The following is a 26814-nucleotide window of genomic DNA, read 5'->3' on the forward strand; positions in this document are numbered from 1 at the left end:
ATGAATCCCAAGCGTGTTTGTGACAGGCCGAGTGCTCCAGACACACGGTGGCTTGGGTACCATCCTGTCCCATCCAGAACACACTCACTAAAGGCAGGTTATTTCCCTGCATCCCAGTAGCACAGAGAAAACCGTGACTGTGGGAAAACTGAAGAAAATTATCAGGCAGAAGCGTTTTTATGAGTGAACTGCTTTGTACCTGCGCAGCCAGATGCCTGAATAACTTAATGCAGGCTTCAGGAAATAATTTCAGCTGCTGCAATTTTAAATCCTCTAAAATAGCTTTCCTGTTCCCTGGAGAGCTGTGAATTTTTTAGGCCTGACAGCTTCCAGCACCCCGCAGGTGAGGTACAGCTGCTCAGTGGGGCAGGGCCTGGGGAAAGTGGGGCTTATGGGGCTCATGTGATGCTCGTCATAATTTTTTGGAAGGAAAATGAACGTTTGGGGTGAGCAGCAGGAGAGAAAGAGCTCATTTGGGAATAACAGCTTGCTCCAAAAATCCAAAAGAATCAAGCACCCATTTTGTTTGGCTTCTTTCTTGAATGTCATGGGTACCACCATAGGGCAGCGTGTCAGTGATGGACTGTGTGTCGGTGTCCTGGCTCTATCCTGGTACATCAGCACTCCTGGGTACACTCCAGCACTGCTGATCATGTGGGAGCATCACCCACATATCATAGAATGGTTTGGGTTGAAAAGGACCTTAGAGATCATCTCATTCCCATCCCCTGCCCTGGGGAAGGGACACCTTCCACTAGACCAGGTTGCTCCAAGCCCTGTCCAACCTGGCCTTGGACACTTCCAGGGATCCAGGGGCAGCCACAGCTTCTCTGGGCAACCTGTGCCAGGGCCTCCCCAGCCTCACAGGGAAGAATTTCTTCCTAATATCTAATCTAAGCCTGCCCTCTGTCAGGTTGAAGCCATCACCCCTTGTCCACACGACCCAGCAAAGGCACTGCTGATATAAACCTCGTGCTTTCTTGCCTGAGCCATTTTACTCTAATCCCTTATTGCCTTTGGCCTCTAGCCTTGGTTGTATCAACACTGGGCCAGAACTATCCCAGGTGTCATGTCTGATGTGCATCACCTCTCTGCTTCCAGACTGAGCTCTGCAGGCACTCATGCCCTGGCCTCTCCTACCAGAAATGGAGTCCAGCTGGGAAAATCCCCAAAACTTCACTCAGAAGAGACTTGGCAGAATTAGAAGCAAAAGTAAAGGAAGCTTTGGTTTATAAAAAAAAAATGAAAAATAGATCACTTTGTCCCAAAGCAACTGAACTCAGCCCAGTATGTCTATTTTTCATTACTTTTTGTACTGTACTCCAGCCTGTTTTCCCAAGCTTTACAAAAGCAAGTGGATTCTCATTCTGTTTTCCTGTCCCATCCTTCAGTAACATGCTGAACTAGCTGGTAGGTCTGGCAAAGGCATTAATTCCTCCCAACATTCAGGTCTTTCTGGCTGTACGAAAATAGGTGCCAGGGCTGGAGGTTGGGTTGATCTCTAGCAGTGAGGAAAAGGCTTGTTGGGTCCTTGGTTTCCCAGAAATTCCCATCTGGCAGCAATTAATCAGCTGAGCATTGGGCAGCCAGGGAGGTGCACATGGCAGCATGGATGGGAAAGGGATGAGGATGGTTAAATCCACTGGCAATTGATTTAACAAGAAAAGCTTTCTTCTCCCCCCAGGGCTGGATTAGGGAAGAGTTTGTCAACCAGACACAAAACCTGGTAATCCCTTTGCATTGGGGTGAGGTGGGCTATGCTGAGAGCATGTGGGATGGGGCTGCCTTGACTCCAGGCACCTCTTTCCCCCTCAGCCTGGCAGCAGAAACAGTTTGGGAAGATCCTCTAGTGCATCAGGATCCAGATGTATGGAGCCAAAATAAAGGCCAAGGTCCCTGCACCTTGCCTAATCCACCTGAGGTCTCTCCCTTTCTTCTTTTCCTCCAGTTTGCAGTGGCCTGCTTTTCCCAGCCTTCTTGGTAATCCTAAGGAATAGGAGGCAGATGCCTAAATGTCTCCAGCTGTCTCCTACAGCTGGATTTTAATCCCTCCCTGTAGCACTGCTCTGGCTCCCTGTAAGCCATCACACCTCTGCAAGGACCGAGCCTCCCATGCATCACCCTTCCCTACCCAGGGCAAAATGTGCCCTCAGGAGGATGAGGTGATTGGAAACAGGGGTTTGTGACACCAGGCAAGCTGGGACACACATCAGCTGCCTACAGATCATCACCTGGAGAAAGCTTTGGAGGGCTGAATGGGAGAGAAAACATTGAACAAGGCTCAGGAGGATTACAATCTGTGTGCAGTGCAGTTGAATGCCAAGGAAAAAGGAGGTGGGATAGGGGAAGAAGGGAGGAAAGCAAGGCAGGGGCAGCATTCTGTGCACCACACAACATCTGACACATGGGTGGGATGCCCTGTGTGGGCAGTGACCAGGCAAGGGATGCACGGCTCTGCCTTGTCCCAGAGGTTCTGTGGGATGGCTCTGGAGCTCTTCCTGCTGCCAGGGTAGGGCATAGCCTCAGTCCAGGGCTAAAACTGTCGTAATCACATCTGCATCCCACCTCGGTGGGGGTTTGAGCTCTGCTGGGCTCTCATTCAGCCCTGCTCACCCAGAGGCTGCTTCCACCCCCAACCTAGGGCCAGAATCACTGCCTGGGGCAGCTCGGGATGAAGGAATGGGGGGGCTCTTTGCTTCTGGGGCAGGGAGCTTTCCTCCCCCCAGACCCTCCACTCCTTCATTTCAACACACTCACCCACCTCTGGCTTGTTTGCACAGCTCAAAATGTTCCGAGCATTATCAGTGTTTGCACTTTTGCCACTGTTTGTGCTGGTTGCATTTTAAAGGCAATAAAGTCAACCTTTGTTTGCGTAGAAGGAAGCTGTATTTTTTCTCCTCAATGCGCCAGAGCTCGCCCTAAAAGATGACACCAACCACTCCTGTAAGCCCTGGGCCTGCTTGTACTCCCGAGGATGATGTTCCTGGGGGAAAAGGGCCTCGATGTGTGCAAACACACCGGGCTCACACTGTGCATCAGCCCATGGCTCTGCCGGCCGAGTTTGAGCCTCGTGGGGTGGAGGGCAGCCAAAGTCAACATTTCCCCCCTTTCACCTTTCGATGAAGCTGGTGCCAAGGTATCCTGGATCACAGAGACCCAGCAGGCCCTTTTCCAAGTGAACTGGCATAAAGCCACTTCACCCCCACCGAGTCCTGGGGCTTGTGGGAGCAGCACAGGAGCCGGGTGCTGCTGATGACGTGGGGTCCCACCGGTGCAGGGAGGTGACCTCTTGTATGCCCAGCCACCCACAGCTGTCCCCACACGCTGACACCACCTCCCATGTGCTGTCTGCGACAGGCTGTCCCCATCCAGAGGTTAAACATTAACAGGCTGGGGCCAGCACAAGGCCAGGGTAGTCTCTGGAGTGGCTTGGGGAAGGGTGTTATTTCTAGAGAAAGCAATGCTAATAAAGTGCCCTCCACTGTGCTGTCCAGTGACCCTCTCTCCCATCTGGCTGCTCCTCCATCACTGCTCACAGAAAGCCTTCCTCCATCATCCTCCTCTGTTCCCTGTCTGCTTTCTCCACCTCCTGGAGTCTGAGCTGCCCAGCACATCACTCCATGGGCAGGATATCACACACCCTGCCTGAGGCTGACCTGGCTGGAGATGCTGCTGGGGTGCCTGCTCACCCTCTCAGGGCGATGCCAACTCCACCACTGCCCCACTGAGCCCTTGGCACTGCTCCAGCACCCTCGTGATGGGGCAGAGCCCATGGCAAACCCTGTTCTCCACACCTTGGTGGCCAGAGGGTGACCACAGCTGCGTGTTTTTCCTGAAAGGGCAACAATGCTCCTTGCAACCTATCCCTCGATCAATGCAAGGCATTTTCCCCGCCCCCGGGGCACATATCACCTCTTGAAAGAGCACCCACGAGGGTTCAGCACCAGGAACACGCTGTAAACAAGGTGCCTGTCAGCCCCTGACTCTGCAGGGACACCTGGGGCTGCCAGAGGCCAGGAAAGGCACAAACCTCACAGCTGTAAGTGGGGTTTAAACTGGCAAAAAAAAAAAGGTATGTGGAAAATGAAAAGGCAAAGGCAAAGCTGTCTCTGGGCTGGAAATAATGGCTCGCCATAACCCAAAATGTGGGTTCTGGGCTGTGTGGCAGCTAACCCTGCCCTCTCCTGGACACCACCTCGCTGACAGTCAGCCCCCTTTGGAAAATATCTTGGATTTTTAAATGCTCCCCCTGATAAAACAGCCTTAGCTGTTTGAGGGGTGCAGCTCACACGAGTCTGCTGGGCCAGGGAAGGATGGTGGCATGGAATCATAGAATCATGGAATAGTTTGGTCTAGAAGGGACCTTAAAGACCATCCAGTTCCAACCAGGGAAAGGCCATCATTTGGTGCATCCTGATGCCTCCTTGGCAAGTAATCACCAATGGCTCCCTGCATTTCCCATTTTATTCGTGGGGACCATTTTCCAGACCAGGAGTGAGTGGCTGCATGTGTCTCCATCTCGAAAAAGGGAGACAGTGCAAAGCAGAGTGAGGCTGTGGCAAAGCCTGGCTGCCTGCAAACCCAGTGCTGTGGCCTCTCAGTCATGCTGAGGGGGGTGTCTGGCAAGCTTGCCATGGGGAGGAGGCACCTACTGCAGCTGGAATCCACAGGTCTGGAAAGCATCCCGGGACGTGCCTGGTGCCGCCTGCTCCCACCCAGTGTGGGCTGAGCCGTGCAGGTGGGCACAGGGCACATGCTGGGGACCTCATCCTCACCCAGCACAGCCTTGGCTGCGGCTCCTATTCTCCTATTTCCATTCTGCCCCTCTGGAGAATGGAAAATTCTGGAGAATGGAGAATTTCCATCTCTCCCCCATCTCCTGCAACTGCAAACAGCTCTCCCCCGCTCACAGTCCAGCCTGGCATTCCTTGGAGTCATCCAGGCCCAGCGGTGCTTTTTCCTAAGAAACTGTGATGCCAGCATGTAGCAGGCACTGCAGTGTGGTGAGAACAACTCATGGGTCTAATCCTGCCTTAACCCAAACCCAGGGACTGTGGCATGAGGTGAGCTTGGGCAGGAGACACAATCCAATCCCTGTATTGCATCCCAAACCCTGCAGAGCACAGGGTAACATGAACATACCCACAGTGCTAACTGCTGCCTGTAATCCCAGGATTATGTTTTACTGCTTGTTATATCCTGGTACACTCCCAGCTCCATTCCCTACCCCAGGCCAAACCAGAGCACAGCAGGCTTTGGGATCCTCCTAATTAAATGCTATTATTATTGTTTTTACATCGCATTTTTTAATGCAATTTAAAACCAGCCTCCAAACACACCCAGCATGTCCCTGGGGATTAGAGCAGAGAGCCTGAAAAACTGCCACTGGGATTACTCTGAATACCCCAACACCTTCGCTTGGGATGGGTATAAAGAAAGGGCCCATTTTGTGGTGTATTTGGAGCTGCTGGAGTCTGTCCTGCAGTCCCTGCTCATCCCAGACAGAGCTGCTGTCTGCAGCATCCATCAAAACACAGGCACCTCTTTGGGAATAGCCCTATTTCATCCCTGGGTCTGGAGCTGCTTATGAAATTATCAGGGCCAGACGAATGGTAATTGTTGTTCCTGCAGATACACTGCACTCCAGGCACCTTGCAGGAGACAAATCTCTGACCCAATAATTGCATTTCTTCGCCTTCCTCCCTCCTTGGCTTCAAATACATGGGCTTAAAATGGTTCCAGATCTCTGAAGAGCTGCTGTTGAGAGATGAGAGGAAAGGAGAGGCAGAGGGCAGCAGAAGGCTCTCCCAGTCCATGGGACCCATAAACCCAGGTGCCTATAAGATACTGCAAGGAACCCCATCCGCTCATGCTCTCCCCTCCTTTCCACTTCCAAGTCAGACCAGAAACAAAAGGGTCTGCTGAGGTCAGGGAGGTGGGACTGGAGAAAACCTCTCACCAGCTCTTACTGCTCTTCTGCAAACCTTTTCTGCCCATAGCTTTCTTTCTCTATTTGACCTTACCAGGTCTGATTTTAGTGGATATTTCTGCCTTTTGCGTGGCCCAGTACTCAGAATAATTTGGGAGGATGCTTGGTCCATACAGACATCTCCATGGATGATATAAATGCAGGGTTAAGAGGTATATAAGAGAGAAGTGGGGGGATTTGCTTTATACTCCCACTGTGGTCTGTGGGGCACCAGGAGTAGGAATTTAGGATCTGCTTAATACAGGATTCCAGGTTTCTAAAAGGCTTTTCAGGTTGTCTTGTGCACAGCCTCACCTTTTGAGCTCAGCTCCTCAAATGATGAATGTTTTAGAAAACACTTCTCTAAAAGGAAAAAAAAATAAATCCGTATGTTGATATCTCCTACACGGCAGCCGATGGACATGGGCACCAGTTTTCAGCTCAGAAAGTCCATCAGGGTGGGTCTCTGCTCCCTCTTCCTCCACGTGACGAAAATTATTGAGATTCTTCTCCTCTAGCAGCCAGCCAGCGATCCTGTGCTGCATGGGCCGAGGAGCAGATGCAGGCCTGGCAGGCAGTCAGAAAAACACCAAGTGAGCAAGTTTTTCTGCTGCCTCTCACATCTACACCATTCCTCAGTGCTTGAGAGTGCGTGGTGTAATCAGCCTCCATTTGTTTGCACGGATTCAGTTCCAGAAGAGATGGGAACAGAAGCTACAGTAAAGTCTGCTCCTGCTGCTGGGGAGAAAATAGGGATGGGAAAGGTGCAGTTATTACCATCTCCTTTAGCCTTCCTTGTTAAGCACTTCATAACTGAGGTACCCCAAATAAAGCCTTGCAGGTGCCAAATGGCAAAGGTGCCTCTCAATAGACTCGTTACTGTGAAAACCACAGACGTTTGCTATGATCTCAGTATCCATGAGCTCAGCCTGCTCCTCTGGCTGATTTACTTCCCCAGCTAAAATATATCACCCTTCCTGACTTCCCATCAGCTGAAGAAGGGAAAGCAAGCTGCATGTGCCTTTATATAGAGCACTACACCCCAAACATCCTGGGAACATTGGTGAGGCTGTTGGACACCAACCTCATTCCCCCAAAACGCAGACTGAGTTATGAAGGATCACAAAGTAAAAGATTTCTTTCTTGGAATGGAAAAAAAAACCCCAAACAACACTTGCACTAGTGATGAGGAAATGCTTGAAGAAAAATGTATTTTTTTATTTTTGGATGATTTATGCAGTTCCCTTGGTAACTGCGGTGATGGAGAGTGTTGGTGTGGCCCAGGCACCCAGGGCACAGTGCAAATATTGCAGGACAGAACATGGAGGGTCCCTCCACTCTTACCTTTGCACATGGCTGATTCATGCCCTGCTCTCTCTACCCGGGTACCACTGTGCTGGTGAGGACTGACTCTTTGGGATAACTCTTCCATCACCTCCTCATCAGGCCAAGGACAGCACAGGGGGTTTGCTCATCCTCTCTCTTCAGCCATGCAACCTGCCCCGCACAGCCGCCCTGCTCGGACAGGCTCGGCACGCCAAAAGCGAGTTGTTGGCAAACAAACACAGACAATTTCCTCATCTCCAAGTGATTTATCTGCAGAAGGAAAAGCTAAGCTCAGCCTTGACGTCCTGCTTTTTATTCTACTCGGTTTCCCAGCCAGGCGAGCCGGGGCCCATGGAGTTCAGTGAGTGTGGCCGAGGTCAGACCACAAATCAGGGCTCCGTCAGCCCCGGCGCGCAGGAGCCTCCTGGCCAGGGGCCCCTGCAACTGATTTATCTGCTGCCTGCTGTTTCCTTATTTTTAGTGCATGTGCTGGAGTTCCTTATTACTCACAAAGAGCTTATTTGGAACTCCCTGTCCCCGGGGATGGTCCCTGCCATGCACTGTGCAGGATGCCCAGGGTCTCCAAGCAGTGGGAGGTGCCTTTGTGTATCCCACTGCCATCTGTAAGCAGTCAGACACTGAAGAAAGAGCTGAGTTTTCCCTTGCTGGGATTGTGGTTTTGGGGCAGCATGGTGGGTGCTGAGTTAGCGGGGGCTCTGTGAGTCTCCCCACGTGTCCTGGGGCTGCAGTGAGAAGGGACAAGCTCCCCATGCCTGTGTGACCAGGGTCTTTACCTCAGCCATGGCACAGCCTGAGCCTTCAGGTGATTCGTTTCACCCACCCTTGCTTCCAGGCAACAGATTCATGTCTGGGACAGGGACTGCTCAGCACTGATACAGCTCTGGCCAGGCACTAACACCTAAAAGCAGCATCGCAGCTCATAACACTGTGATGATCCAAGCACAGCTCCAGCACAGCCTCTGCATGGGAACACAGCTAATTTTAGCTCATCGGAAAGTGCAGTGTGGTTGCACAGCCAAAATCAGATGCAGCTAAATAGATCCTGGTGGAGGGGACTCATTTGCTTAATACTCTTCAATATTCATCATCCTTAAGTCCAGCTTAAGTCCAGGAGCTTTGCTGTGTGTGCCCTCAGGGGCATCCTTTGGACTCAAAGAAGATGGACACAAGAAGATGGTGTCCTGACAAGCAAGGACTGTGCAAAGTGGAAGTCAACATTTAGCTGGGTGTTGATCCCTGCCTGCTGCTCACTGTGTTTGAATCACTATCTTGGGGGGATTATTCTCCAGGCCCACACAAACACCCTGAATATGGATCAGGAAGAGCAGAGGGGTTGCCTCACTCCCTCCATGGGCAGAAAGGCTGGCATCCAGTGTCTGGGACACAGGCTGTGGGATGGACTTTGGTCAGCTTCTGGAAGGTGTTTACTGCTGCCATAATAACAGCAGCTCAGCAGCTGGCACCTTCCCACAGAGCCAGCACCCCTGTGTGCCAGGCTGGAGGGGGGACAGGGACCCCATTGGGCAGAGCCTGCAGTGGGGAAGGTGGAGAGGCAGCCACAGGGAAGGCGGAGAGGCAGCCCTGAAGACAACCCAGATATTACAAGCAGATTTAAGGATATCTTTTCCCAGGACACTGACGGCCGTGTGAACTGCCCCCTCTTCAGGCAGAAGGGTTTAAGGTCGTGTCCCTGGGCCTGTTCCCCCAAATCAGAAGATTTCAGTACACAGCACTGCTATCAAATACGAGTTGAGGTGCAGGGAGGTGGGGTTTTCTATTTGCAGTGCCAAATGCTGCCCTGCAGCCAAAAGGCACCACGACCCCCTGGAAGTGCTGGCACCAATGGGTGATGTCCATCAAGGATTTCTAGGTCCAGGGGACCTACGAGGTCCAGGGCTGCAGCCCTTGAAGTTGTAACTTGATTCTGCAGCCCTATTAATATGACCAGGGCACCCTATAAATACGGGCAGTGCAAAACAGTAACAGTAACTGTAGTAGCAGTCATCAAATCCATTTAAATATAAGGACTATAATTCAGCAGATTAGCTGAGCATGGATGGGGAATCACAGGGATCACAGGAGGAGATGTGGCCATGGAACAGTCCGGTTCCTAGAGAGGTTCATGACGAATTTGCTGTGCCACCTTTGGGTATGGACTCAGCTCCCATGTTGGGGCGCAGAGGTTGCTCCATACCTATTGGGGGCATGGTCTGTGTCTGGTGGTCATTGGAGCCTGATCTCTCTCTGCAGCCACTGTGCCCTGTCACGTCACCAGTCAGACTTGTTAACTGCCTGGGAGCTGCACAAAATGCTCAGCTGGTGCCTCCCTGACATGATCCACCCCTCCCTTGGGTTCTATGCTGGGAAGCTGTTTCTTCCCTTTATATAGACTGCCCAAGCAGGGATTCCTACACCAGTGATCAGATGACACCAGGAGGGGGACAAAGGGGTTGCATCCTTCTTTTCCTGTAAGGATTGCAGGTTTGTAGCCACAGAGGAACCTCCAGCAGAGGCTCCTTTCCGTGCAGAATTTCTCCTTTGTCACTTTTCTCCCTCTAAATATTCCTACTTGACCCTTTCTGTTGGATTAGTTGGTGTTAAGGCTTCAAGAGCCTATGAGGAAACATCACTTTTCATCTGAGAAGGAATGACAGGCCCTAAGACCTCACAGCCCAGTAACACTGACACGGAGTGAACAGGTTTAGGATGTAGGAGATGCCTTTTCTGCCCATGGCTCCCTCCTCCTTTTATAATTCAGCTTCTCCCTTATGGCCCACCCTCAGCAGTGTCACCAGACAGGAGCAGGCAATGGCCACCCTTTGGTGGGCCTGAGGGTGGAGATCAGCAAAGAAGAGATGGGTTCTCATGCATGGATTGTGTGCGGATCAAGGGCCATCCGTTTGGAGCTGATGTCAGTGAGGAATCATGAGGATAAGTGTCACCTGCTTCTCCAGCAGCTGGAGACTGACCTGGACGTTGTCAGTGGGGTTCAGTCTCCCCCAGGCATTGCCCACGGGCAAGAGGTCTGGGCACAACTGGGAATGAATGGGGACCAGGGAGACTCAGGGGCTTTGCCAGACCTATCTGCGTGGGTTACTGCAAGCTTCCTGGGAAGAGGACCACAGTGGGTAGAGCTGTAGGGCATGGACATTTCTCATTTGCAGCAAAACCCCCACATTTTCCCTTTTTTACTGCTGTAGGAAACTTCATTTGGAAGAAAATATTAGAGCACGTTGCCCGGATGGCTCTGCAGGACATGGAAAACAAGGAGGAGGGATGGGAGCAGCAGGGAAGAGAGGGCAGAGCAGAGGAAAACCTCACCCCAAGCAGAACAGTGCAAGGGCTGGGGGGAAACTTGCTGTATGCCATTTGCCAGAGTAATGTCTGCAGTCCTGGAAACAAGGGCTGGATCCTGGAAATACTGCTGGAAGAGAAGATGTACCATAAATTTTGACTGTAAGGCAACCCTGAAGAGGCAATAAATACGTATGCACACACATCCCCTTGCCAACCTTCACACTTCTTCCCTTTTGACACCCAGACATGGTATCTGACCTCTGGGATCAATCCTCTATCACCACAGGCCCCATCTGAGTCCTGTCCAACGTGTCATTCCCGAAGTTCACCCTCCTGTTAATCTTATTTCCCTTTTTGATCCTCCTACTCCGCCCAGGCTGGTTCCTGTCCGAGTGTCCAGGACAAAAGGTGGCAATCAGGAGGGCATGGGAATCCTGAGGCGAATGGCAGTGATTTACAGCTCAGACTGCAGTGGCTCTGAGTTCAGGAGGGTGGCTGGAATGGGCAAAGAAATGGGCAGCATGAGATACCAGCCTACCACTAAATAATTTCCTTCTGACTAGGCATGTCCTGTACTCTGTAAATCCTTCTTCCAAAGGATTTAATAAATCCCCTGCTTTTCCCATCCCCCCCAAACCAGACAGTCCTGTGTATAAGATGGGTCCATCTCTCCATGTCCTCTGCAGCCCACAGCAAATGGATGAGAGCTCGTCCCACCGTCATCTCGGTGGGTCCATTGTGCCATTAGCCAAGGAGGAGCTGAGACCTGTTCTGGGAAGGTCACTGCAGCAAATCAAGGGGATGGAGATGGGGAGAGCCACTTCTCTGGCTGCTGAGTTGCTTTGCAAGTGAACTGGGAGGCAGATGAGAAGCCAAAGCGATAAAGGCACAGTGGATACCACACACACCTTCGATCCCGTCTTGCTTCCAGTTCCTGGAGGCAAATGGTCTGGTTGACACTGATGGGATCACTCTCTGCTGATCAACTTCTCCTGAACCTCCTTAGCCCATAAATAAGAGCCAGCATCACAGCACAGCCAGCAGCTCCCAAGATGAAGGGGCAGAGCTGACATCCTTATTCCAACGGGGTTTTTGCCTGCTTTGGAAGGGAAGAGGTGTGAGTGGTTCTGTTGCCCATGTGCACTGAACGGGGAGGTTGAGCAATGCCACAGGATGCTGGTGGCCTCAGTGATGCCCCTTAAAATCCTGAGCAAAATGGATGCCCTTCAAGGCACTAGCAGCAGCAGGCAGGGTTTAACACAGGCAGTGCTGCTTCTGCTGCCCTCTCCTTGCTGCTGCCTTGCCTTGAACGGATTTCAAAGCTTTTGTCACCCCCCAAAAAAAAGAGTGACAAAGACTCAGCCCTGGAAGAGGGACTACAGCTAAAAGAGCAGATGCTGTTTAGCTCCTCTGTGCTGGGGGATGGCTGGGAAGAGGAGGCCAAGGAAATGAGGGTGTATTTCATGTTGTCTTTGCTATTTGGTGCGATGCCAGAGTACTCGGCAGTGGAGGAGGAGGGGAAGAGTGTCTTTGCTCCAAAGAAAACTTAGTCCTTCTTCGAGGGAAGTCTCCTCTGAGATTTGAAAAGTGAAAGGAAGGTCACCCTTGATGCTCTAGACCAGTCACTGCCCTGCAGTAGGTACAGCTGGGATCACTGGCAGTGGGGGGGAATTACCATAGCCCCAGGGCCATGCCACAGCTAACACTCTTCTAAACATGTTTTTCCTCATATAACCCTGATTGGGGTGTCCCTCTCTTGCCCACTCCCTGCCTGCCCTTTCTCATTCTCTTGGCATAAAAGGCTGAGCTGCAGCTAAGGTAGCCTCTGCCCTGGCTGCCTCATGAATATGAGGCTGTCCCGTACAAGGAGGACCCTCATCCTACTGCAAAACCCATCCATATACCTGACCAGAACCCAAGTCAGAAAGGAAATGAGCCCCCCCTCTCTCTTTTCTTTGAACTAGAGCAGAACCAGCCCATTTCCTACCCCTGCAGCTCTTGCAACACCCAATATGAAATCCAGCTCTTGAGCTGTTAGTTTGGCTGATTTTTTTCTACAGCAAGCCATACATGTCTGTATCCTACACTGTGGTATCATAGAGGATATCCTATATAATGTGCCTGCACCCCACTTCTCACTCCAGCCTGAGTGAGCAGGTGCCTGGGAGGACCAGTTTTTCCAGCGAATGCCATAACCTGCCTGGGGGCAGGCAGCACCTGCCCTCTCCCTGGCTCTGCACCCGTGGGTGAACAGAGCAGTGTGTTCGCTGAATGAACCTCTGTCCTGCCTATGACTGAGTCTACCTTAAGACTGTGCCTGTCCTTCACCTGTCTGAAACCAGCCCTCCTCCCAGCTCCACTCTCCAACCTGTCCTCACTGGCAGGGCCCTGGCTGCTCTTCTGCCACCATGTGGGCATCGTGTCCAAGGGTGTCATTCAGAAGGGCTGTGTAAAGCCTGGGGCTATGAATCTTCCAGGACTCCTCATCTGGCTGTGTGCTGGAGGTGTGCAGAGCCAGGAAGCGATGGTGCTGCTGGTTATCCGTGCAAGATTTGTGGGTTTGGGGCAGATACTCTCTGTCCTGGTACAACTCAGTGGAGTCAATGAGAGGAGGAGATGTGGTGAAACAGATGTGGGCAGAGGGACACAGGACAAAGACACCCTGAAGGCTTTTAAAGAAATGACACCTATTTATGGACAGCCCTCAACGGCGCTGCCTGTCCCATCCCTGCAGAGGGGAGATCCCATGGGGTTGAGCTAGTCCAGCTCGCCTGGCACTGTCTTTGCCCCTGGGAGCTGTAATTCCTGGTGTTTCCCACAGGCAGCTGCAGCACAGTCCCTGCCCAGCTCCAGCAGCTGTTGCAGGAGAGCTGCCATGGGACGTCCCGAGCTGCTCCATGCCCCTGGGCCCCGGCTTTCCTCACCCTGCGCAAACAGTTTGTGCAAGAAGCCCCGGGCTGAGCCTCTCCCTGGGGTGGAGCACCACCAGCACACACAGGAACATGGTGCCCTTGCCAGCTCTCCCAACCACCCCCCGACGACTGGCACAACTCGTACAGCATTCCCGGGACATCTGCAGCCCCGCACAAGCTCTGTCCCTGTGGTTTACCCAACACTCTGCCTGCAGGATACAGCCTGTCCCCTCTCCTACAGGCACAGGCTTACAGCAGGCAGATGTTTTCTCCTCAGCCATTTAGGACCCCGAAAGCCAGGCAGATGTTTGTCCATCCTCCCTTCACAACACCCAAAATAACCAGGAGAGTGTGGCACACCTCTGGAGGTGGCTGAAAAATGTTGGGATGTCATGACAGCCCCTTCTGGATGGTAGGATTGCTGGCAGTAGTTTCCCTGTAAGACATAAGGTGTGTAGTGACCTGGTCTTCTGCTTTCCACCCTTTGCAGTAGGGTCACTACCTTCAAAATCCTCAACTTACTGAGATTCCATGTGGTTGCTTCAAGCCACAATGCAACGTCCCGGGCTGAGGCTTCAGCAGGATGCAAATCAGCAGAGCACAGAACCATAGAATCATTTAAGTAGGAAAAGACCTCTAAGATCACGGAGTCCAACCATTAACCCAGCACTGCCAAGCCCACCATTAAACCATGTCTCATAGTGCCACATCTACATATCTTTTAAATAAACCCAGGTATGATAAGTCCTCCACTTCCCTGGGCAGCCTGTCCACTGGCATCACTGCCAAGGACACTGCAGAGCTCCTACAGCTCCACAGAAGAGCAGCCATGAGCTGGCCTCCACCTCTCATCGAGCTCTTCTGCACCTCAGCACAACTCTGCATCCAAGCAGACAACATGGGACATGTTATCCTGCCTGTCCCACTGGTCCTGGGACCAACCACCCATTCCTTATGTAAGGCACTGGACATCCCTGACACTTCTGTGCTCTAAGTGTGTCTTACACCTTGGCAAGCCCATCCTGAGGTGCTGCCCCAGGAACATGCTAGGAAAGACCAAAATCTGATTTATTATTTTGCACCCAGTCACCCTAAGCTCTTGCTCTGTGGCCCCTGAGCCTCAGGGACCTGCAAAAGCCCTGATGGAGGGAGGAGGCACAGGGACCAGCAGCTCCCCTGCAAAGCATCCCCTAAAATCCATCATGTTCAGTGTTTTCATCCCTGCACATACCCCAGCCCCTGCCTGGGGAGTTTCGGAGGGCAGCAGGCAACCACTACCAACCATTCCCAGTGCTTCAGGACCAGAATCACACCAGCTTGGCCTCTGCTCTGCAAACACAGCAGCTGCTGCAAGAACCGGTAGAGAGGAGGAAAAACACCAAAGCAAAGAGGAGGGGGAAAACCAAACCCCTCGGAGCAGGCAGGAAAGGCTGAAGAGATCTGCTTGGACCCAGGGAGGACGAAGCCCTGCTTTTCCTGCGCTAGCCCCCCCTCCTTTCTCCTTCGTCCCACCTCTGAAAAACCGCTGATCTGCCCGTGATAAGGAACAAGGCTCCCCCTTGAGCAGCGATGAGATCTCATCTCATGTTTTTGAGGGTGTTCTGCGCTACTGGGAAAGGACGGGAGCTGCCTCCAAGCTCCAACCCACGCCTCCCCTCCGGCCCCGCGTTAAAAAACAAGCGGCTCCGGAGGAAGAAGGGGAGAAGGCAAAACATGCCGTTCCCGCAGCCCCAGCAGCTCCTGCCCCTCGCATCTCCGCGGCGGAGGCCCTTGGCTTGCTGGCAGCGCTGGGATTGGCCGGGGGTGGGTGGGAAAGGGAGCCCAGTTTGGTGTTACCGGGCAGACTTGGAGATTTTGGGGGGGATGAAGGGAGGGGGACACAGGCACACGCGCCTGCGTCGGGAGGGGAGCGCGCACAGGGCTTGTTTTGTGATGCTGGATTCCAGTTCGCCTCCGCCGGCGCGCTGGGACACGGCGTCAGCTGCTTTCTGTCTCATGCTGCTCTTTGGGCGACAGCGATAGGGGAGAGCAGGGATGGTGTGTGGGGGGGTCTCTCTGGCGCTGGGTTGGTGCTGGGCTACGCGGTGCCCGCCTGAATGTCCCCATTGTGCTGCCAGGGAGGGAGCAGGAAGCGCTGGCATCGCCCCTCTGCGCGCCTTGGCACCTCCCCGGCGCCCTGCCAGGACGGGGGACCCCGGGAAAGGGCCAGTGGCTGTGCCCCCAGGGGGGTATTTGTGGGGGGAGGGAGAGGAAATAGGAGGGGGAAAAGAAGTTTTAAAATAAAAATATATTAAAAAAAAAAAAAAAAACAAAAAAAAAAAAAAACAAAAAAAACAAAAAAAAAAACAAAAAAAAAAAAACCAAAAAAAACCCCAAAACAAAACACAGAAACAACCAGGGTCTGGAAGTAGAAAATGTCCCCATGCAGAAAGAGGATTGAAAGGAAAGGGAAAAATGTGGCCAACCCCTTTGTCTGCTGCACTTGAGCAGTAAAAGTGGCATTTTTCTAGGGGGACAGTAAAAAAAAAAACAAACACTTGCCACTGCCCCCAAATGCTAATTTCATCCCAGGTGGCTGGCCCAGCGCAGGGCTAAACTAATCCCAGCAGAATGTTTCACCCAGCCTTGAAGCCCAGTCCCCTGTGCTTTACTGCTGGGGATGTCTTCATTTCTCAGCCCCATCTACCCAAACTGCCCCATCTCCCTCCCTGCCTGCAGGATGGGTGCTGAGCAGAAGCACCCTGGGCATCTACACCCATCCCAGCCACGTGCAGGTGTAGCTTGGGTTCTTTTTTTCCCTTTTTCCTTAAAACGTGTGAAAGTAAATTGATTTATTCAGGCTAGTGTCCAAGAGAAAAAGTAAACCCCTGTGCCAGATGCCCACTCCATCCTTCTCCGTGAGGGTCTGAGGTGCTTCTGGAAAAAGTCTGAAGGAAAGGTTTAGGAGTCATTGCTCAGTGCATGGAACCAAGAGGGGCAAGTGGGAAAGAAGCAAAAGCCCCCTCCAAATTACCTTAACAATCTTAGAAAATAAACAGGAATTTTGGAGTAACATTTTGAAGAGCATCTACGTGCCCTGGTGCCTTGTCAAGGGGTAACACGGGTTGGTAGGACTCTTGTGGTGGACTTCAAGTGACAAGCTGTGGGGCTAACACCTGCTCAGTTTTTTATAATTATTAATTTTTCTTGCTCATTAGTGTGCAAATCAGAAAGTTCATCACCCTGTCCTGAACAGAGGGAATATCAATAGGCCCACAGGGCTGGCTACCATGAAAGCAAGCAGGACTTGGTCCACACAAACAACCAGGAAACCCATCCTGGTTCCAGTTTCTTGGTGCTTTTCATGTGATGTTTGCATTACTGAATGCACTTTGACATGAGGAGGATCACTCCCTCTGTCACTAGAGTAGCACCTGTGGTTACAACATTGGCAGGGAACACAATGCACCAAACAATGTGCCCGTTTGTCCAGAGCCCAGCACATCACCAGCAAGCACATGGAGGGCAAGTTCCACCCAGGGGACACCGACCAAACCCCGCCACATCCCAGCAAGTGGGTATCTCACCCTCCAAAGACTTTGCTTATCCATGCCACCATCATGAATATACTGCAGGTCTGCCTTGGCCACCCAGCACCTTCCTGGTCACCATCTGAGAGAAGATGGGGTAGGAGGCAGCAGCTTGGAGGTCAGTCTGGAAGATGCAGCCCTGGGCACCTCTGAAAGCCAAGCAAAGCCCCACATAAAAGGGTTTGGAGAGCCACACTCATTAGAGAAGGGAGTGAGGTGTTTTTCACTTGTAGATGTGAGCTTCCATTCATGGTTCCTCATTAGGACTCAAAAAACCTGTGGACCTATCCCAACTTTTGGTTGGCAGTATCTGCACTCCTATCAGCTTGGAATTGTCCATTGGGCAGGTCACTCAAGGGAAAAAAAAACCATAAAGCCCACGCAATTATAAACCAAGTCCTTCCTTGTGTTCAGTCTCAGCTCAGTGGGTGCTCTCCTAGGCTGACCCAAGTCACTGACCTGGCCCTTCCGCCCTCTTCCCATTCACTCCACAGTCTGGCCAAAGCCAATACCAAGGGATTTTAATTAAAACTTCTTTCCAACCACAACGGTGGGCATTTTGTCTGTTAATTGCAGAACACACAGCCTCTCAGCAAACTGAGTGACTGTCCAGTTGGCCAGTGCACCCTTTCCAAGAGTCGGGAACATTAGTATGGAGCACAAGAAAGGTCTTTCATAGTAAGGACACGTACAAAACAAGAGGTGAATGATGATGATCATCATCATTAGGAGACAAAAATGAGAAGAACATCTTCTTCTGCTGGGTAAGGGTGGAAACTGGGCTGAGAGCCCACCTCTGCCATGTTGAAAAAAACAAAATGGAAGAAGAACACATCCCAATCCCACAACAAATTCACCTGTGGTGCAACTAGGACAGTTGATTTGCTTTGTACTCACTCCACTCAACATTTTCTGGGGAAGGAGGATCAGATTTCTCTCTGCTGTTCTAGTGGAGATCCTGGAGGCTCTTGCCCTGAGGGTTTTAAGGTCAATGGAGAGGCCTCATCATCTGAGTCCTCTAAGGGTGCATCTACTTTTGCATGACAGTATTCAGGCAGTGGCTCACAGGCACTGTGAGATCAATAGACAGACAGAAGCCCTTCTCTGGTACCTCCATAAAATGCAAAGTCCTATCTTATCACACGTTTTTGCTTCTCAAGCTCAAAGACATTGTGTTTTACACTGCTGAGCTTCATATCTTCCTTTTGCTCTTGGTCATCCAATTCTCTTTTTATAACACGTGTAACTTACTTACTGTATCAGCTTACTGTTGATGCCCCCTCAGCTCTGCCTCGTTCACACATCTCAGCGTTTCTCTTCTACTTTTTTTGGGTCATTCACAGAAGCATAAAACAAGACAGGCCCTGAGGCTGACATCTGTAGCTTCAGGGGAAACCTTCCCTTCAGCCTGACAGTTCCCCTTGCAACAGCAGCCATGGCCACCTGACAAGCAGCCAGTCCAGACCCACCTTCATCCCATCCTCCAAACACATACAGATCATTTCATTCTTCAAAATCCATTGGAGATCTTGCAGCCTTCCCTGAAGGAGAATAGTTTGGCTCCTTTGTTGCAGTCCAACCTTCCACAGCAAGGACAGGCATCCTCTGCAGAAGACAGGCTCTGGTGGGGATGTCAGAGATGTCTAGGCCAGGCTGGATGGGGCACTGAGCAACCTCGTCTAGTGGGAGGTGTCCCTGCTCATGGCAGGGGGATTGGACCCAAACCATTCTCTGATTCTAGGAGAGGAAATCTTCTAGCTGTGGAATTTCTCTCTGAAAACAACCCAAGGCACACACACAGTAGGCTTGGGCTGTTTGTTGCTGCAGCACCCAGCTCCTACAGCACGGAGAAATCCCATAAGACCCTTGCCAGGAAAGAGCATAACACAACTCCCTATAACAGCCCACCTGGGCTGGACACCACCCAGCTGCCAAAACCACCTCCCTCGGGCCATCCAGTCATTAGGCTGATTATAATTACCTGCCAAGCTAATTGAACCCTTTTCCTAGGGAGAAGGAACTCAGAGATGCTGAGTGCATCTGGGAAGCTACTGGCAAATAGAGGGATATTTTTATAAGCTGTACTCAGTGCCTTAAATCAAGAGAGCAGAGCAAAAAGCTGCGGTGTATATCTAAAACATGCTGCTCTTGCTCCTCATGAGCACAATTCACTTGGCAGACAGGAAAACCACAGCTTTGCCTTTGAGCTCTGCAAAGGCTGTAGCTTCAAGGGGGACATGATTTCAAGGGTGTCACATTGGTTTGCTTGCTCAGAGTTTAAGCCTGGCTTTGCCTATAAGGGAGAAGCACAGAAAAATGATATGTTCTTTAGCAACAGCACAAAAAAAATTTCACCTTGAAGATAGAAAGGCCCCTGCTCTCCATTCTTAGGCATGGCATATGCTTCAGGAAGCCATAATTTGGTCTTTCTACCCTAAAATCATTGCCAGCTTTCCCCTGGAAAACAATCCCAGTGTATTTGTAATTGAAAGATGTTGGCTGGAGAATGAAAACAAGCTGGTAATGAAAGTTTTCACTTTCAAATGCTACAGCTTTGCTATTTGGAAACTTTCTCCATTTCATGTTCTCCTTTCCAGCCAATTCACATTTTTGTTTCAATCTTTACAGGCCCAGCCAGGCACTTGTGTGTGGAGCTGTTGTTAGTGTGTCATGGATAGCAACACATACCTAAGGGAAGGAGTCAACATTTGCTGGAAACGGGCCTGGCTGAACTCCCTTTCCCCCTCCCTCATCCAAATGGCCCCCAGCTTTGGAAAAGTTTGCCTCCAACTCTGAACTCGCTTGGCCTCAACTGCTATAAATAGTCGGAACAAAACCTCCCGGGCCAAATGCCCCAAGTGTTTAGAAAGCTTTGATCCTGTGCTGCTTTTGAGAGCTTGAGCCTTTTCAGCTCGTGCAGCTGGAGCCCATATTGCTGCTCAGAGCAGGGGCAGGGAGAGCTGGACCCCAGGCTGGGAAGGGGTGTGTGTCAAGCCCTGTGTACACCCCATGTGCAGACCCTCCTGACTCTCCCATGGTAACTCAGCATCAGTGCAAGAGCAGAGGACAGGGTGTAAGGATTGGAGCCATGATACTGGCCTCGAGTCCAAGAATCTTCCATTACCTTCCAAGAAGGCTGCAGAAGGACTCTGGACAAGGGCATGGAGTGACAGGACATAGGGGAATGGCTTTTAACTGACAGAGAACAGAGTTAGATTAGACATTAGGAAGAAAATCTTCCCTGTGAGGGTGGTGAGGCGCTGGCACAGGTTGCTCAGAGAAGCTGTTGCTGCTCCATTCCTGGAAGTTTTCAGAGCCAGGTTGGACAGGGCTTGGAGTAATGTGGTCTAGTGGAAGGTGTCCCTGCCTATGGCAGGGATTGAACTAAGTCACCTTTAAGGTCCCTTCCAACCCAAACTATTCTATGATTCTATAAATCCCTTTGAGGAGAGCCATCCCTTGGCTGGTGCTGGTAAGCAAACCCTCCTCCTCCTCCTCACTCCTGCCACCGTGTGTGCTTTCTGTCTCTGTTGTACTGCGGGTTGAGGGCGCTTTGCCTCTCCATCCCTCCCTCTGGCTGTGCCTGGTCCTTGTGCCTTGGCACTGCTCGCCTTGGCCAGAGACAGAAGTGGAAAGGCACAAACATCGGGGGGAAAAAACCAAAAACCAAAACAAAACAGAAAAAGGGCTGCTCTTGCAGTATTTCCAACCCATCAAGCCCGGAGTGGGAATCCTGTGAGAAAGACAGCTCTCACAAAACCCCAGGCCAAGAGGTTTGGATAAGCGGTCCCAGGGTTTGCATCCTCCCTGCCACCAAGATCGCAAGGGTTTTGAAAGAACACAGCTTGGGCACTTGCAGGGGTGGTCAGCAGCTATCAACCAGCTGCCAGAGCAGGTACCAGACACTGCTCCTCAGGACAGCACCTGCCTTTCCTACCTCTGCGTTTCCAAGGGGTTAACATGTATGTGACTCAGAGTCCCCAGATCCCAGGCAGGAAAACAGCCTTCTGCCCAGATGGCTTTTCCCCTGCCACAGCTCTTCCTTTTGGGAGCAGAAGTTGGCAGTGCCATTGCACACAGCAGCACAAGGAGCGTGGCAGGGTTGGGGTGGGGCAGCTCAGGATAACTCACCAGCCTGGAATAGAGGGGACCTCACTGCCCACCGTGGCTGGCAGAACACACAACCAGGACAGAGGTGCAGCACCAAACCATCCTCCCTTGGTGTTCCTTTAGCAGCAGTAGTGTTTTGCTACATCCTTGCACTTGGCCAATGCTTTTCCCCAAACAAGCGATTCGTTACAGGACACTTTGTTCCAAAGCAAATCCCACTCAAAAGTCTCAAAGTGTTCCGAACCCCAGCAGCAAGCGTTTGCCCCTCTGCCTTCTCACCTTACCCTGCAACAGGCTGGTGGTGGTGAAATCGTGGTTCTGTGGAAATTTAGGGGAGCTGGCATGAGTTCAGGCTGGTGTGTCTCTGAGGAGCCAGCTTAGCTAATACTGCGTTGGGAAAGGGCTGAGGTCAGCCCCATCGCCCTCAATCACTGTCAGGGTTCTAGTATGGGGGCAAGACAGCCTGGGAATTATTCCTTAAGAGAAGCGATAAATAAAGCAGCCCAGTTTTGGAACCCTCAGATAGAGTCCATTGCAGAGGAACAGAGTTTGACCCCCTCCTTGTCCCGCTGCATCCCATGGTGGGTCAGACAGGGCTTGATCCTGCTGCCTGGGAGTGCGCCTTGTGGGGCAGCTGGGCAGGTGACACCCAGCCCAAACAGTGGCCACACAGTGTCTAGCCTGGTGTCACTTCTGGAGAGCCCACCCCGGGCTCTCCAAGGTCATGGGACTTGCTGCCTGAGTCCTGTCAGGGAGCTTTGCCTCCTTTTTCCTGCTCACCGATGCCAGGGGGCAACCCTCACCCAGCCACAAAAACGGCTGCAGCACCCAGAAACCCCCCTGGGTGGGCTCCCTTAATCTCCTGCATTCCAGGCCATGTCACCCTGGAAGGGGTGGCTGCTCCCCAGGCAGCAGACGGGGGGACAGGCTGTCCCCCGGGGGCTTTGGCAGCACACTGCCTCCGAGGCGAGGGCTGGCTCGGGGCTTTGTTTTATGTCCTGTTTATCCTGCCGAGAGAAACAGAGGAGTTCAGTGTGCAGGAATCTCGCGTCCTTGCCCCGCTCCCCCGCCGCATGAAAGCTGCTGAGCAAACAGGAGAAAATCAAAGGCGATTGCGCCCCGCTGGGTTTCCGCACCGCCCGCCCCGCTGCCAGCTCTTACATAAGCCCTCGGCTCGGCCCGGTGCTGCGCTCGGGGCTTTTTTTTTTCTTGTAAACCAAGCAGCTGCCCCAGCACAGCCCCTCCGGGACCCTGAAGTTCTGCCACCCCCTCTGCCAGTCGGTGAACAGCTCTCTCCTGCCTCCTTGCCAGCCTGCTGGCTTGTTGGTTTTTTTTTTATCCTTGTCAAATAAGATGTAAGACCTGGGCAGCCCCTCGATACGCAGCCGTGCTACATTCAGCAGGTTGTTGGCATGGCAGGACATGGGCGGTGGGTGACAGCCAAGCCAGGATGTCCCCACAGTCCCCAGACTCAACAGAACACCACGAGCTGCCACCATTGAACGTCTTCAAACTGAAAAAGAGTAGGTTTAGATTAGATATACAGAAAAAATTCTTCCCTTTGAGGGTGGGGAGGCCCTGGCACAGGCTGCCCAGAGAAGCTGTGGCTGTCCCTTCTCTGGAATTGTCCAAGGCCAGCTTGGATGGGGCTTGGAGCAACTTGGTCTAGTGGAAGGTATCCCTGCCTATGGCAAGGAAACTAGATGGGCTTTCATGTCCCTTCCAACCCAAACCATTCTGGGATTCCATAATTGATCTCATCACACCCCCTTCAAGACTGAGCACTGGGTCATATCACCTTCTCCTGCTGGGGAAAGGAGATGCTTTGGCCCAAATATCAGCTTCATAACATGAAACCTCACCTCCCTCTGCTTTGCTCCCAGAGCATCACAGGTTTGTCACCACTGGCACAGGTGTGTATCCTCTCCACCAAGCACAGCCTGAAGCACCAGGACAAACTGTCCCTGCTTTCTTGTCTTGATCCTGTCATCTTTGGCTGTCGAGCAGTCCCCAGGCATTAAGGGTGTCCCCAGACATGTGCCCTGCATGGCTTATGAGGATTCATTTCCCCAGCTCTCCTGGGCATGCTCTCAAGGCTCATTCCCCCCAAACCATTCCCCCAGCCCCGTGGGGCACCCCAGGAGCAGCTCCTCAGACCATCCTGGACCTGCCATCCATCACTCTCCAGCAACATGCTATCATCCTCTACCATGCAAAAGTGTTCTTACTTCCTACATCTTTTAACTGTTTAATATTTTCTAATTAAAAGCAATTTTAAAAAGTCCAAAAAAAATAATTTCCTGAGTTTCACCACCATTTAAACCTAACAGCACAGCAGTCCTGTTTACCTGCATGCTCCCCGAGCCCCCAGTAGGGAACTCCTCACTTTCCTGCATGCACAACAGCAGAGGAATTAAATCAAATTAACTCACACTTGGAGCTGTGGCAGGATTGGGCAAATCCTGGCTTGGCTATCTCACTTTAGACTACATCTTGCAAACAGAAGGGCTGGAAACAATTTTGCTTTAATTGCTTTTTAAAATGCAGCCAGCAGATGGTTTGGTAACCTGAATTCATGACTCTTTCCACAGCTCCAGGCTGCTGGCTGGGAAACCAAACCCAAGAACAAGCCAGGTAGTGAGGGATCCATCCTGCCTGTTTTACTGAAGTGCTGGTCATGATGCCCAAGACAGGGCTGTCTGGGCTGGCCAAGAGGGACAATTTGCAAGTGCACCACAGCCTGTGGCATCAGGGCCATCATACTCAGAAGCACCCTGATAAGCCTGGAGAGCCCATGAGTATATAACATGGTCCACAGTTTCCCAGGAGAGCATGGTATGGGCTCTCTGTGGCACAGGGGACAGGCCCTGGCCACATGTCCTTTGACCCCGGGGGCTCTTCCCATGAACTTGTGCCCAAGAGCATCCTAACTGCTCCTGAAAGGTTCATAAATCAGGCAGGCAGAGTCCTTTTCTTTTTGGCTCTTGCTCTGACCCACTGTGTGACTTCCCACTAGTACCTTCACCTCTCCGTGGCAGTCACAGGATTTCTGACCATGATGTCTCCATGCCCATCAAACTGGGAACAGGGACTGCCAGGGCTACACACCAGTTGCAGACCTGTGCACTACAGCAGGGTTTGAACACACCCAGGCTGACCCTCCTGACCCGAGTGGTTTATCCTTCACGGGTTAGTCCCCACCTCTCCAGGAACACCCAGGTGTTCCACATCCCACAGTACCCAGCCACAGGGCTCTGCCCCAAAAACAGTCAGAGAGGAACTAAGTCCATCCCGAGAACCTTGCAAACGTCTCATGAAACCGGCTTGTTTTTCTCTTACCAAGTAATTTGAAATTCTTGGAAGGCAATCAGGAAAGTACAAAGTATTCCAGCTCAGGACAGCCTGGGACTCATTCCTTAGAGGCACAATGGTTGTTTACTCAATCACTCATACATTAATATCTACAAATTCATGAGTTCAATTGTAAACAAGAAGTACTGGCTTTACAGTGGTGTCTCTTTAACAATAGTGGTTCCAGCTTGAATGCTGATTTTGTTGTTATGGTTCTTCTAATCTGGCTATCAGAGGGTCGAGATCTTGCAAAATTGTGGGAAATATTTCAAGCCCATTTATTTCTGGTTTTGAAATGCATCCCTCTGAAACCCAAGGCCAAAGAAAAACTATTTCAAATCAACATCGAAGAGCACAGGCAGGGAGAAGAGCTGTTTGTGCCAGCACTGTCCTCTGGCTCAAGAATAAATGAGGGAAAATGTCGGCCATGGATATGTTTGTGCTGGAAATCTGTAGAAGACTGAGAGGGAAGGTTCCCAAGACAGTCTCCTGAGGGGACCAACAAAACAAAAAATATCCCAAACCAACCATTTTCCAAGACAAAGAACAATTGGCTTCTGGAAGCACTTGTACTAGTGGGTTGCCTATGATGAGCAGGTCTCATCTGCACTCATCAGCTCAAGGACTGTAAGCCCAAAAGTCCAGGACTCTTCACAACACTCCATCTGTGGAAAGTCTCTGAGACTTCATCCCAAGAGAAACCTGGCAAGACCAGCTCCCTCTCCCAGAAGGATCTGTGGGGGACGAGTATCCTCAGTCAGTTTGCAGACACCGTCAAGTTGCGGGGGAGTGTTGATCTGCAGGGGTGTAGGAAGGCTCTGCAGATGGATCAGGATAGACTGGATCAATGGGTAAAGGCTGCTGGTATGAGGTTCAACAAGGCCAAGTGCTGGATCCTGCACTTGGGTCCCAATAACCCCCAGCAGCGCTACAGGCTTGGGGCAGAGTGGCTGGAAAGCTGCCTGGTGAGACCAGGACCAGGGGGTGCTGGTTGGCAGTGGCTGAACAAGATCCAGCACGTGCTTAAGTGGCCAAGAAGGCCAATGGAATCTGACCTGTATCAGCAATAGTGTGGCCAGCAGGACCAGGGCAGTGACTATCCCCCTGTTCGGGGCCCTACTGAGGCACCTCAAATCCTGTGTCCAGTTCTGGGCACCTCACTACAAGAAGGACATTGAGGTGCTGGAGTGTGTCCAGAGAGGGGCAACTGAGCTGGGAAAGGGTCTGGAGGACAAGTCCTATGAGGAACAGCTGAGGGAGCTGGGGGGACTCATCTTGGAGAAAAGGAGGCTCAGGAGGGACCTTCTCACTCTCTACAACTCCCTGAAAGGAGGTTGTAGCCAAGTGGGGGATTAGTCTCTTCTAAGTAATAAGGAGTAGGACAAGAAGAAATAGCCTCAAGCTGCACCAAGGGAAGTTTAGGGTGAATATTGGGAAAAATTTCTTCATCAAAAGAGTTGTCAGGGATTAAAACAGGCTGCCCAGGGAAGTGGTGGCGTCACCATCCCCGGAGGTATTTAAAAGACGTGTAGATGTGGCACTGGGCACATGGTTTAGTGGTGGCCTTGGCAGTGCTGGGTTAACGGTTGGACCTGACAATCTTAAAGGTCTTTTCCATCTGAAATGATTCTGTGATTCCATCTGCAGGATCAACATGGTCCAGAGTTCACTGGAGCTTACCTTTCCTTCCCTGTTTACTGACTGGCACTGCCACAGGCCCTTCATAGGTCAGGTCTGTGCAGCCTCAAGCTCCCCAGCTGGTCCTTCCTACAGACATCTCTCCCTTTTGGGTCTGATGCTTTGCCACAGGGAGCGAGCTGATACCCTGGCTGTGGGCTCCAGGAGGTTCACCAGGACATTCGTGGCTAGGCTGGCATCACTTCCCAGCTCCTGTACAGTCCTACATACACACGCTGCTGTTTCAGGCATTATCATGCCAGGGAACATGGTTTTAGCTCAGCTTTCTCACCTCTTCTGAGCAACAGTGAGTTGTTTAGGTAGCCTGAGCAGGATGAAATCCACCCTCCTGCTTGCAGAGTCAGAGCAGATCAGTCAGCTTCATCCCAGTGCTTTTTCACACTTAGGCAGAGCTCAGACACCTCCACATGAGCCCTTGCTCTAAGTGGGTGAGGAGAGACAAGTCAGAGAGCACTTTCCTGGATGATTAGGGCTTGTGTGAATCCCCAGTGGTTTGTTCTGGGGACAGAGCCTCAGGAGCAGCAGACTGCAGGCTAATCTCAAGAAAACCACTCAAGAGGAG

General features: G+C 51.6%; 1 protein-coding gene across 1 annotated transcript in view; it reads right to left on the reverse strand.

Annotated features, from left to right (window-relative positions):
* Positions 1 to 26814, reverse strand: part of CACNA1E (calcium voltage-gated channel subunit alpha1 E) — a 360562-nt gene that overhangs the window by 124243 nt on the left and 209505 nt on the right. The window lies entirely within an intron of this gene.

The sequence above is a fragment of the Manacus candei genome, unplaced genomic scaffold (genome assembly GCF_025592945.1).
Source record: "Manacus candei isolate 608988 ecotype Guabito, Panama unplaced genomic scaffold, ASM2559294v1 h1tg000005l, whole genome shotgun sequence".
Classification (NCBI taxonomy): Eukaryota; Metazoa; Chordata; class Aves; order Passeriformes; family Pipridae; genus Manacus; species Manacus candei.